This window comes from Labrus bergylta, chromosome 5, assembly GCF_963930695.1.
Source record: "Labrus bergylta chromosome 5, fLabBer1.1, whole genome shotgun sequence".
Lineage (NCBI taxonomy): Eukaryota > Metazoa > Chordata > Actinopteri > Labriformes > Labridae > Labrus > Labrus bergylta.
In genome coordinates, this window is record NC_089199.1 from 27,919,757 (window position 1) to 27,931,770 (window position 12,014).

Consider the following 12,014-nt stretch of genomic DNA (forward strand, 5'->3'; position numbering starts at 1 on the left):
GACTTCAACATCCATGTGGATGTTGATAATGATAGCCTGAGCACAGCTTTCATGTCACTATTAGACTCTATTGGTTTCACCCAGGGTGTAAATGAACCTACTCATCGTTTTAACCACACCCTGGATCTTGTTTTAGCTTATGGAATTGAAATCCATAACCTTACAGTTTTCCTAGAAAATCCTCTGCTATCAGACCTTTTTTTTTTATTACATTCGATTTTGTCCTACCAGAATTACCTCTGCCTGGAAGAGGTGTGCTCTCTAGAAGTTTGTCGGATAGTGCTGTTGCTAGATTTAAGGAAGCTATTTCAGCTGTTTTTGATTCAGTACCGTGTTTCAAGAAACTTTTATAATAGCTTTAGATCAGACCCTCTCAGCTAGATCAGTTTGTTGATAGTGCAGCGGATTTGCTGAGAGTTACTCTGGATTCGATTGCTCCCCTGAAACAGAAGGTTGTCAAGCGGCGGAGAGTGGCTCCATGGTTCAACTCAGAAATCCGTACTCTGAAACAGTCGTTGCGGAATTTTGAAAGAATATGGCGCTCGACCAAAACGGTAGAATCTTGTTTTTTCTGGCAGGATAGTCATAGAAGATATATGAAGGCTCTACGTCACACCCGAGCTGCCTACTACTCCTCTCTAATTGAGGAAAACAAAAGCAATCCTAGATACCTTTTCAGCACTGTAGCCAGGCTGACAGAGAGTCATAGCTCCATGACTCTCATCTAGCCCTCAGCAGTAATGACTTCCTGAGTTTTTTCAACAACAAAGTTCTAGACATCAGAGACAAAATTGGTAACCTCCTGTCCTTACCTGGTGCGAATACGTTTGATACGGCAGAGACAGTTCCAGGACCAGATATTAATCTCGACTGTTTTTCTCCAATCAACCTTTCAGAGCTATATTCAATTTTTTCTGTGTCGAAACCGTCAACCTGTATTTTGGACCCAATCCCAACCAAGCTGTTTAAGGAAGTCTTTCCCTTAATTAGCAACTCTATATTAGATATGATCAATTCGTCTTTACTGGCAGGCTATGTACCCCAGGCATTTAAAGTAGCGGTAATCAAACCTCTACTTAAAAAGCCTACTCTGGACTCAGGAACTCTGGCTAACTACAGGCCTATATCCAACCTTCCTTTTTTCTCGAAGATCTTGGAGAAGGTGGTAGCTAAACAGCTGTGTGACTTTCTCCATGACAACAGTTTATTTGAGGAGTTTCAGTCAGGATTTAGAGTCCACCATAGCACTGAGACTGCACTAGTTAGAGTTACAAACGATCTACTTCTAGCCTCAGACAGGGGACTTCTGTCTGTGCTCGTCTTGTTAGATCTTATTGCTGCTTTTGACACCATTGACCATCGGATCCTGTTGTACAGACTGGAGCATTTGCTTGGAATTACAGGGACTGCTTTAAGTTGGTTTGAATCCTACTTATCAGACCGATCTCAGTTTGTACATGTTAATGATAAGTCCTCTATGCACACTAAAGTTTGCCATGGAGTCCCACAAGGTTCAGTGCTTGGACCAATTCTCTTTACATTATATATGCTTCCTCTGGGAAATATTATGAGGAAACACTCCATACAGTTTCATTGTTATGCAGATAATACTCAGCTTTATGTATCAATGAAGCCCGATGGCACCAGTCAGTTATGTCAGCTAGAAACGTGTCTTAAGGACGTTCGGACCTGGATGACCAGAAATGTTTTGCTACTTAACTCAGACAAGACTGAAGTTATTGTGCTAGGCCTTAAGAACCTTAGACTTTTTCTAGTGATTTGACTGTCCTTAGTGACATCAGCCTGGCATCTAGCACCACTGTTAGGAATCTAGGAGTTCTTTTTGATCAAGATATGTCTTTTAGCTCTCACATCAGTCAAGTTTCAAGAACAGCCTATTTTCACCTTCGTAATATATCCAAGATCAGGAATATCCTGTCGCAAAATGATGCAGAAAAACTAGTTCATGCATTTGTTACCTCCAGACTGGATTATTGTAACTCTCTTTTGTCAGGGTGCTCTGGCAAATCTCTAAAGACTCTTCAACTGGTCCAGAACACTGCAGCTCATGTACTGACCAGAACCAGGAAATGGGACAACATCACTCCTGTCCTGGCTTCTCTGCACTGGCTCCCTATACAGTCTAGAATAGAATTCAAGATCCTTCTTCTCACCTACAAAGCGCTAAATGGCCAGGCACCGTCTTACCTGAAGGAGCTACTAGTGCCGTACTGTCCCTCGAGAGCGTTGCAGTCCCGGAATGCAGGCCTGCTGGTGGTACCTACAGTCTCCAAGTGTACTATGGGGGGGTAAAGCCTTCAGTTATCGGGCTCCTCTCCTCTGGAATCTCCTTCCAGCCGGGGTCCGGGAGGCAGACACAGTCTGTATTTTTAAGAATAGACTTAAAACTTTCCTTTTTGATAAATCTTATAGTTAGTGCTGGTGTAGACCAGCTCTTAGTTATGCTGCTATAGGCTTAGACTACCGGGGAAACTGGCACCTTGTGCTCCTCTCTCTCTCTCTCTCTCTCTCTCTCTCTCTCTCTCTCTCTCTCTACATATACAGTACATCATATTACTGCATGTATCTATCTGTAAATCTCAGTCACTAACCACCTACTTTCCTGAGAGCTCTTGAGCTCTCTTAGGCTCCTCAAGATCGTTGGTTGACGGCCTGCCAGAACACCTGCTTTTACCTGCTTTTTGTAACATAACAATGAGTAAGGTATTTTTACCTGCTCTTTTGTAATATAAACAGACAAAGAGTAAGGTATTTTACCTGCTTTTTGTAAAGTGTCTTGAGATAACACTGAGTTGACGCTATACAAAATAAATTGAAAATTGAAATTGAAATTGAAATTAAATGTTATTTGTTTATCTGGTAGCTCTGTCAGTTAACATGGGTTTTTCCCATTGAAAATCTTGCTAAGAGGCAAAATGCTAGTTTAGGTAATTAAACCATAATGAGCTTGTGTTTGCATGGATGTTGATTTGAACAGTAAAATTAGGTTTTGTATTTCGTGAATTAATCAGAGTGTCTGAAATTCACTTAGAGAAGTAACATATTTTGTATGTTTTGGTATTTAAACATTTGTTTAATAAAAGTCTGACAGAAGTGACAGAAGAGTGAACAACTACAGTCGACTCAGTGTGTTTTCTTTGTCTTTTACAGACATACTTTAAGCTGTAAGCAGGTTCCATCCCGTACCTGTTACACCAAGTAGACGGCAAAGAACTAGTGGTGAAGAAAGCCGCCTGTGTTATCGCATTACGCCGCCTCACATCTCGGCCAAAAAATTGCACTAGAACACACCGCAAAGACTACAGCCGACGGCCAATCAGCAAGTACGCTCTACGCACGCATGAGAGGTAATAACTCTCAATGCCAGTGGGCTGCGGTAGTCCGTTGTTATGATACGAGAAGACCATTTTCACACTGCTGTCGCACACCACTTGTGTTATAGGTAGCCTACTAATCGAGAATAATGTCTGATAAAAAGTTGAAAATGGTGCAGGCGTTGTCAGCCCTTTGTGTTTTAGTGGAAAAAGAGAAGAAGACTAAAAAATGAGAAACCGCACTAATGCATGGATACTACAAGGGGCTTTCCCGAACCTGTGTCCTGAGATGGAGATGAATGAAACCTTCGAACAGCCAATCAGAGAGATCATACTGACATACTTGGGGCCCAGCATGGATCTTTCCGCTTGATCCAAATCCACCGGCTGCTTCTTTCAGCCGCCTCTGAAAGTGATCTGATGGTCTTCCGCAGAGCCTGACTGTGGATTCCAAGCTCCTTCAGCAGTCTGATGGTAGACGACGCAACAAATCCTCTGCATCCCACATCAACCGGATAAACTTTGGTCTTCCAGCCACGCTGCATTGCTTCTGCTGCAAGCTCTGCATAACGCAGCTTCTTGCGCTCATAGCTCATCTGGATAACAGAGTTCTCCCATGGAACTGTGAGTTCTATAATGTAAGCAGTCTTCTGTGAAGGGGACCAGAACACCAAGTCTGGCCTGAGGTTGGTGGAAGCTATTTCAGGTGGAAAAATTAGTTGACGGCCAATGTCCGCCAGCATCCTCCAGTCACGGGCCCTGCAAAGGTGTCCTATATAATATATATATATATATATATATATATATATATATATATATATATATATATATATATATATATATATATATATATTTTTTTTTTTACATACATTTAGCAAAAATGGCAGAATCATAACATGTAATGTCTTGATGTGTCAAACGCTCCAGTTATATGTCTCAGATCTATTTTCTACCTCTTTGAGACTCAAATCTGTTTTTGGCTGGCTGAAACGAGGATAACAATGAAAGTGCAAAAAACTGTGGACTGTAGCTGGGTGGTGACTATTTTTTTCCAGAATTTTGGAGATGAAAGGTAAATTAGAAATGGGGCGGAGGTTATTGAAGTTGTTAGGATCTGAACCAGGTTTTTTCGATATAGGAGTGACAGCTGCAGTTTTGAATAATGAAGGAACAATTCCAGTGGTGAGGGAGGCGTGAATGATGGCAGAGAGGAGAGGCAAGATATGACCAAGGTTGTGGGCAGGGGATCAAGCTGACATGTGGAGGGCTTGGATTTTTGGATGAGGTCAGAGGTTTCAGAGGGATCAGGGAATTGAAAACAGGAAAATGACTGACAGTGCGGGAGAGATTCAGGAGGGGAGAGAAGCAGTGGGTTTGGACATAAGTGCTGGTGAATATTGTGAATTTTCTCATTAAAAAACAGCATTAGTGATTCACAGGTGTCAGTAGAATACAGGTGGGGGGGGGGTAGGGAGTTTGGTGGCTGGAGAATTTTATTTAGCAGTGAGAACAGTGTGTTGTTGTTTCCTTCATTGGAAATGATTAAGCCAGAGTAATAGTTGGATTTGGTTTGAGCAATTGAGTCCTTGTAGTGTAGTATATGGGTTTTGTGCATTTCCTTATGTATAGAGAGACCTGTTTTTGTAGAGTCGCTCAAGTTGTCAACCTTTTGTTTTCATTGTCTGGAGCTCAGGGGTATACCAGGGGGCAGTTGAGGAGAAGGAAACAGACCGTGTTTTCACTGGGGCAAGAGAGTTGAGAATGTTGTTTAATCCATTATTATAAAGTGCTACTAGTTCATCAGGGTTGGAAAGATAGTCCGAGATCAGAATATTGTCAATATTGGAGCAGAGAGTATCTGTGTTGATGTCCTTTATGTTCCGAAATGAGATGAGACGTGGAGACTTGATTGCAGAGAGGCAAAGTGCAGCATTGAAATGAAAGGAGGAAATGGTCAGTTACCTGGTGGAGTTCATCAGCTGGAGGGGGTGAGACCAGAACAACAGATTAAGTCCAGAGTATGACCTTTTGTGTGTGTCGGAAAATCTATGTATTGATGGAATCCAAAACTCTCCAGGCATGATGAAAAGTCTCTGGTAAGAGGCAGATTGCTATTGTCCATGTGTATATTAAAGTCGTGGCTCCCTGAGATCAGACTTCGAGGTGCTTCTGGGGATTTACACAGCTCTGTAAAGGGAAGTCTCCTTCATACCTGTCTGACCTCCTTAAACCCTCTAAACCACCCTGTGCTCAGCGCTTACTCACTCACCCAGCATGCAGGACTACTCTCTGTTCTCAGAGTCAAAATGAAGTGATGGTGATGGTCCCCATCCTATCATGTTCCCATCTCTGGAATTACCTCTCCGTAACATCAGGCAAAATGAAAAATCTTAGAGATTTTGTCAATAAGCTGGGAGTCAGGGAGAACCTTATACATAGCAGTTGTGAGAATCAGGGATCAGCAAGTGACTGCACTTCATTATTATGGATTAATTTGTATTATGCATTCATTTACTGTTCAGAGTCACAGGCTTGTTTTGGGTGAACTCACCCGAAAAGCTCTGTGTTGTTCTGACTTGTGAAAACACGTTTTCAAGTGTCAGAGTTCATCCTGTTTTATCGTTGGACTCATCTTGGCTTTACCTTTAAGATGTCTCACGCCTGCTGTCTTCTAGTCGGCAGGCAGTAGGCATATCAGAGCCCTTATATCATGATGACATGGTCATAGCTGACACATGTTTTCAACTGACACATGTTTTCACCTAACCTCGAAATAGTGGAGAAAAAGAAAGTCTAAATCTAAATGTAGATCTTTTCTGCTGTCGAAACTCGCAAGGATGTTTTATTTGCATTTTAGAAGCTTTTTGCATGGAACAGGTTGCTTTAAAAATATGGTGAATTTTCAACAGCAATGTACTGTTCTTCATGAACACAGTTGATTACTGTAAAAAGGTAATCCTTCAAAGGTCACCTAATGCAAACTACACCTTACAATCTGTTCATAGCACCAATATGTGCCCCTATCTGTCTACAAACCCCCAATTATGAGAAAAGTCAATCTGATCGGAAACATGTTTCCTCATGTTCCACCACTGTTAGCACACATCACGTCGAATGAAAGAAAGTAAGAAAAGGACGAAGAGGAAGAAATGATTTAACTTTTCTGGAATCTCAAGCTGCTGTGAAGAGGACAGACTGTTCTTAAACTACATCTGCTGTTTTTCTTTCTTAGTCAACACATGTCGTCCATCCTGCTCTTAACAAGGTGAATACAATATTAAAGGTGCACTCTGTAGATTTGATAGTGCAATTTGAAAGTTGGAGAAGTGAAACAATTCTATGCTGTATTCTCTGAATTAATTACACAAAATGTATTTCAAAGAATAAACGGGTCCCTGGAACACTATTTGGGACTAAAAAGCTACCAGGAGAGTTACAGGTTCACTGTTGCAGGCCCACCACCATAACTTCTTTCATAGCATTTTATCTTCAAAATTGTTACAGGGACCTTATTTTCCTCTGAGGACAGTTTGAGCGTACAGTTATGAACATATACCACAGAATCTGTACACTTCTGTAACTTTCACATTTCTCTACCAAAACTCCACAGTGCACCTTTAAACTATATAATCTTGCCCGGGCAAAATTAACCTGTGGCGTCATTTTGTCTGGGTTTACATTATATTGACTTTCAAAATGACTTTTATTGTTCCTTGGTGTTGACATGTAACGGTAACTCCGCATCTACACCTTCAAAAGGGTCCTCTACTAGGTAACGTGTAAGATGAGATGTATGATGTTTTTCTTTTTCTCAATTCAATTAAAAATCTGGGGAAACTGTCAAGCTCCAGCTGTGCTCCTCACACACTGTGTCTATGGCAGGCCAAATGAAAGGTTCATACCTCTCACTGTGGGAGCTGCTCCTTTGTGTGTCTTCATATATCACTTCATTTAAAAACAAAAAGGAAAAAGCAGGTAAATAAACGTGTGTGTGCTGCGTGTGTTTGTTTTGAATTTACATCATATGTGTCTATAATGTTTTATATGGGAGTATTGTCCCATGCAGGGAGACATTTCAGGGATGTTGGAGAGGTTGTTTCCAGGAGCTCTGGTGAATAAATCTCAGCTGTGATTTGTTCCTTAAGTTCATTCTCTTGTGAATTTTTGCGAATCCTGTTCATCTGTAAAGTTTTTAAATGTGAAATAATTTACCTATAGGCCTATGTTTATTTTAGACAGATCTTGAACCTCTGTTTTGTCTGTCAGGTTTAAATCGGCAATGATTTAAGATGTAAGGCAGATGGGGCTCAATTGAGAAAGTCAGTCGTCTCTCATCTGGAAGTTCAAGGGTTCGAACCCCAGCTCTTGCAGCCACATGTCGATGTGTCCTTTGGCAAGACACTTAACCCTGAATTGCTCCCACTGCTGCGTTGGCGGCATATGAAAGGGATTAGTTACTTCTGATGGTCACTTTACATAACAACGTTTGCCATGTGTGAATGTGTAGGTGTGACCTGCGGTGTAAAAGTGCTTTGAGGAGTCAGAAGACTAGAAAAGCGCTATTCAAGTCCACTAACTATTTAAACTGTGTACAGGTGTTTTGAGAGAGCATAGCAAATTTAAATCCCAAAGGATCTGTCCTGAAACCTAGTCAGACATCAGTTTTTAAAAGAGTGTCTATTGAAACCACATGTCGCTATCTGTGAGCAAGCATCGAGAGCTTTGCATGAAAATACAAAATAATGTGGTATTTATATTATAAATCAACTCTGCTTGAGGTAAAACAAGAAGTTATTCCTGCATCAAGATGCTTTTGTTTAGTGGAAAAAACTTAAACAGACAGAAAAATATTATTCCCCACAATCACAATGTGCATTTTTCAGCAAAGTGCCTGCTGGCTGTGGTTTTTGGGTTCAATACTGTTAAAAGTGTGCTGTGTGTTCTGTGGGAAGCTCACCGCATTATTATGAGATTAAGTGTTCAAAAGTGATGCCACAACTGTGCATGATAAAATCTCACCACAACTCTGAACGTGGGGAAGAGTTTATCAATTTAAAAGCTGCAGCGTTCGACCTTTTTTCCCCCCGAGGCAGGAAGTGTTCTGTTGATCCTGCTCCCTGAGGTGTCAAATTTCATCGCCGCTGCTTGTTACTGAAGAGCTCTTGATGCTGAAGAGCTGTCTAACGTCAAACTGCACTTTCTCCAAAGATCAGGTATGTATAGCACTCTGAGACTCCCAAACAGACACCAAGTCTGCAGAAGGAAAGGCAGCTGGTTGTGGAAGAATAAGAGATAAGAGGTGTTGGTTTCTGTTCTTTTGTTATGCACTGGATCATAAGAAATGTGACATAATAAAACGGTCTGTTGTCGCTCATCTCTTGAACAGCTTTATTTCAAGCCTTTCAGTCCTCTGAGGTGCTCTAACTAATCCACAACAGACGCTGAAGTGAACAAATGAAGTCTGATGATTTAGAGGTGTGAGATGAGATACTCTAACAATTCATCTTTTGGCAGAACTGATGCTGTGAAACTAAGTGCATTACTGACTTTTCAAAAGCTGACTAAAGGGAAGCCAAAGCCAGGAAGAATTATCTCTTTACTAAGTCGTTCACATTATTACCCCTATACCTTGTTAAGCACGTTTTGCACATTACTGAATGTGAACGCTAAGGCTTGCAACAAATTGAACTAAGCACTGAAGTGGGCCTAAAATCTTCTTTTACATTTCATAATGATGGTTCCTCTGAGCCCGGGGTAAAAAAGAAGGAATAATAACATCATAAGCATTTACTTGGAATAATAGAAATGTGTGTGATGGAGGCCCCCTGTCCTGCTTACCCAGACCCGCTTGTAAGTTTAATGGGACAATAAGATATGTTGTATTTTAGTCTCCTACAGATCGTGCCCTGCAAACATCGTCCTCGCTCCGTGTCCAGACAAAGTATAGGAGGGCAAGCATCCTCAGTTTGATTCTCATAGTGGAAGGGAAAAAACAATCTCAAATACAGGACAGTAAAAAGCAACGGAGCAATGCTGGTCATATACACTGTAGTGGCCGTTTGTTTTTTTTGTTGTCATAAAGACAACACACACATATGCAGAGCTTTTATTCTCACCTCCCACGCGCTTCATCCAAGCAGTCCCGGGCGCACAGCCGGCGCTTTTACCCGGGAATAAACTCTAGGTGAACACGATGACACAGGTCCAAATACAATTTTAAAACTAGGTTATTGGTTTAAACTTAATTAAATAGCAATCAATACTAATGTTAAAAAAATCAAAAGGGGTCCAGGATGAGTTATGATAGCTAGTTTCAGTGCAGCTGTTTAGACTGCTAGGCAACAAGGGCGGTGGTCAGAAATGAAAAGGTAAGGGCGGAGACAGCTGGTGATGCAAACAGGGAATCATCCGTAGATCAAAACTGTCTCATTTAAAAGACAATAATTTAAAAAACTGTCTCATTTCAGTGTGGCCTTTGCAGCCTATTGGCAGGCTACTTCATCTGCAATTCCCCCTGAATTGAGACACAGCGTATGTGTGTGTCTGTGTCTCTAGAGGGCATGGCTCCTAAATCATGCACCTGTTGCTATCAGACACCTGCAAATCCTCATCTGTGTAAACAAGCCAGGCTTCATTTCTTCTCATTGCCAGTCTTGTCAGTTTACTTCAGGGGTAGCTGTTGTTGGCCGCTCTGAAGATTTTCCAGGTGTTTATTCCAGTGATTTCTAATGTGTTTGTCCTCGTGCCAAGATTACTACCAGTGTGTGCTCCCAAAGTCCGTGCTCCACCTGCAAACAATCCCACTTCAAAGATTCTCACAGTGCCAGAGCCAGACCAGAGCCAAAAAACCTTTCAGTGTACTACACTACTCATCCGCAACAGGCCGGCCAGTCAGCCCTCTACCAGTACCCAGCTCTGCAATATATAACTTCTAACTTTTCCCATGCGTCTGCTTTCTGGACCCTGATGTCACTACGAACCTAAACTCCTGTGATGAAATTAGAAATGAGGCGCTGATCTGTCACACAGGAAAGCAAACTCTGAGCCTCGGCTGAGGGAAGTATAACCTATGACTTCCTCAGCTTCTCTGCTGGTCTGCTACATGTAGCTTTCAGGTAGCTAGTTTCAGTCTTTTTTTACCCCGTCGAGAGCCCTGCAATCACACAGTATCCACACCCCAATCCAGATGGCAGTAATGTTTGTTACTGTTTGCTAACCACTAGATAACAACAAACACAGAAGAAGCAGACACAATAAAACACAAAAAATAGTAATATATCAAGAGCTAGAAGAGATGGTAGACCCGCTTGCACACACACACACTCATCCTGAAACCTCTTTCCTGAGTGGTTTTTTTACTGCTGGGTCGACCCAGCGATGACACTAATTCATTGTGAGTGGTGTGGAAGATCACCTTTTTAAAAAAGCTAGCAGATACGCTGACCCATTAAAGGATTGGTGTGAGTGGATTTGTTGCTGGATTTGGGGCGGCTGTGGCTCAGTTGAGTTGGTCATCTTTCAACTGGAAGGTCGGTGGTTCAATCCCCAGCTCTCGCAGCCACATGTCAGATGTGTCCTTAGGCAAGATACTTGAAACCCAATTGACTTTGGAGTGTTTGGCTTTGGGGATTATTTGAGACCTTGTCCACATGATCCTCTCTTTGTCAACAAACAGTGTTTTTGAATCCACTTTACACTGCATGTAAAGAATAATTAAATGACCTGTTGTTTTGATAAAGGGCTCTCTCAAAGAGACACACAGAGGATGATATGTTCACAATGTTTCCTCGTCTTCACAGTTTAGCAGCTCATTATTTCCATTTTATAAACCTTAGTTAAACTGCTTCGGTTCAGTCGCTTTAGTCTCATTAAACTGGTTATCAGCAGCAAAAAGCTGTTTTTACTTTTTACAACAGCAAGCACATTTCTAACTATTTTACAAAACAGCTTTGCATCTTTTTTCTGCTACCACGTGGATTCAAATTTAACAAAGTGTTTGACAGTCTCAGTACTCTAATCTTTAACCCTATTCATATGGGACTGGTATAACTTCTGTCATAAATGGGGCGTATATCTGTATTTTTAATCCTATGGGACTCCACCCTCCACCATTTTACTGTGAGTTGTACAGTAAAAATTTTGGGGCAAATTCCTGCCATATTTCAGCAGACAGAGTTGCTCTGATAAAAGTCATCCTTAATCGACATATTTTTTCTGGGTGAAAGTAATGCATTGGACGTTGAAAACAAAGGCTATGACAGAATTTTGGGTGCAAATTCTGCCGGCTCATCTCGCTACACAGCATGGAGACCCATTCCCAAAAAAAAAGACCATACGAAAATCCTTTAGGACAACCAGATGTCGAACAGTGTTTAATTTTTAAATAAATACCGGTCAGGACCACCACTGACAGGTTATTTGTTCACGTCATTACTGTGGTTACAAGAAAAAGGCCTCTTTCTAAAAAAACCAATTAACTTCAGTTCATTCTGTGTTACGGTCTAAGTGAGGAACAAGTCCCCTGCACACAAGTTGATGATTTTTCAGTGATATTTATGGTCTTGGTCTTATCTTGGTCTCACCCTGCCTTGGTCTTGGTCTTGATCCCTAAATGTCTTGGTCTTGTCTTGGTCTTGGAGCACCCTGGCCTCGGTATGTCTCGGTCTCAGTTGGTGCGGT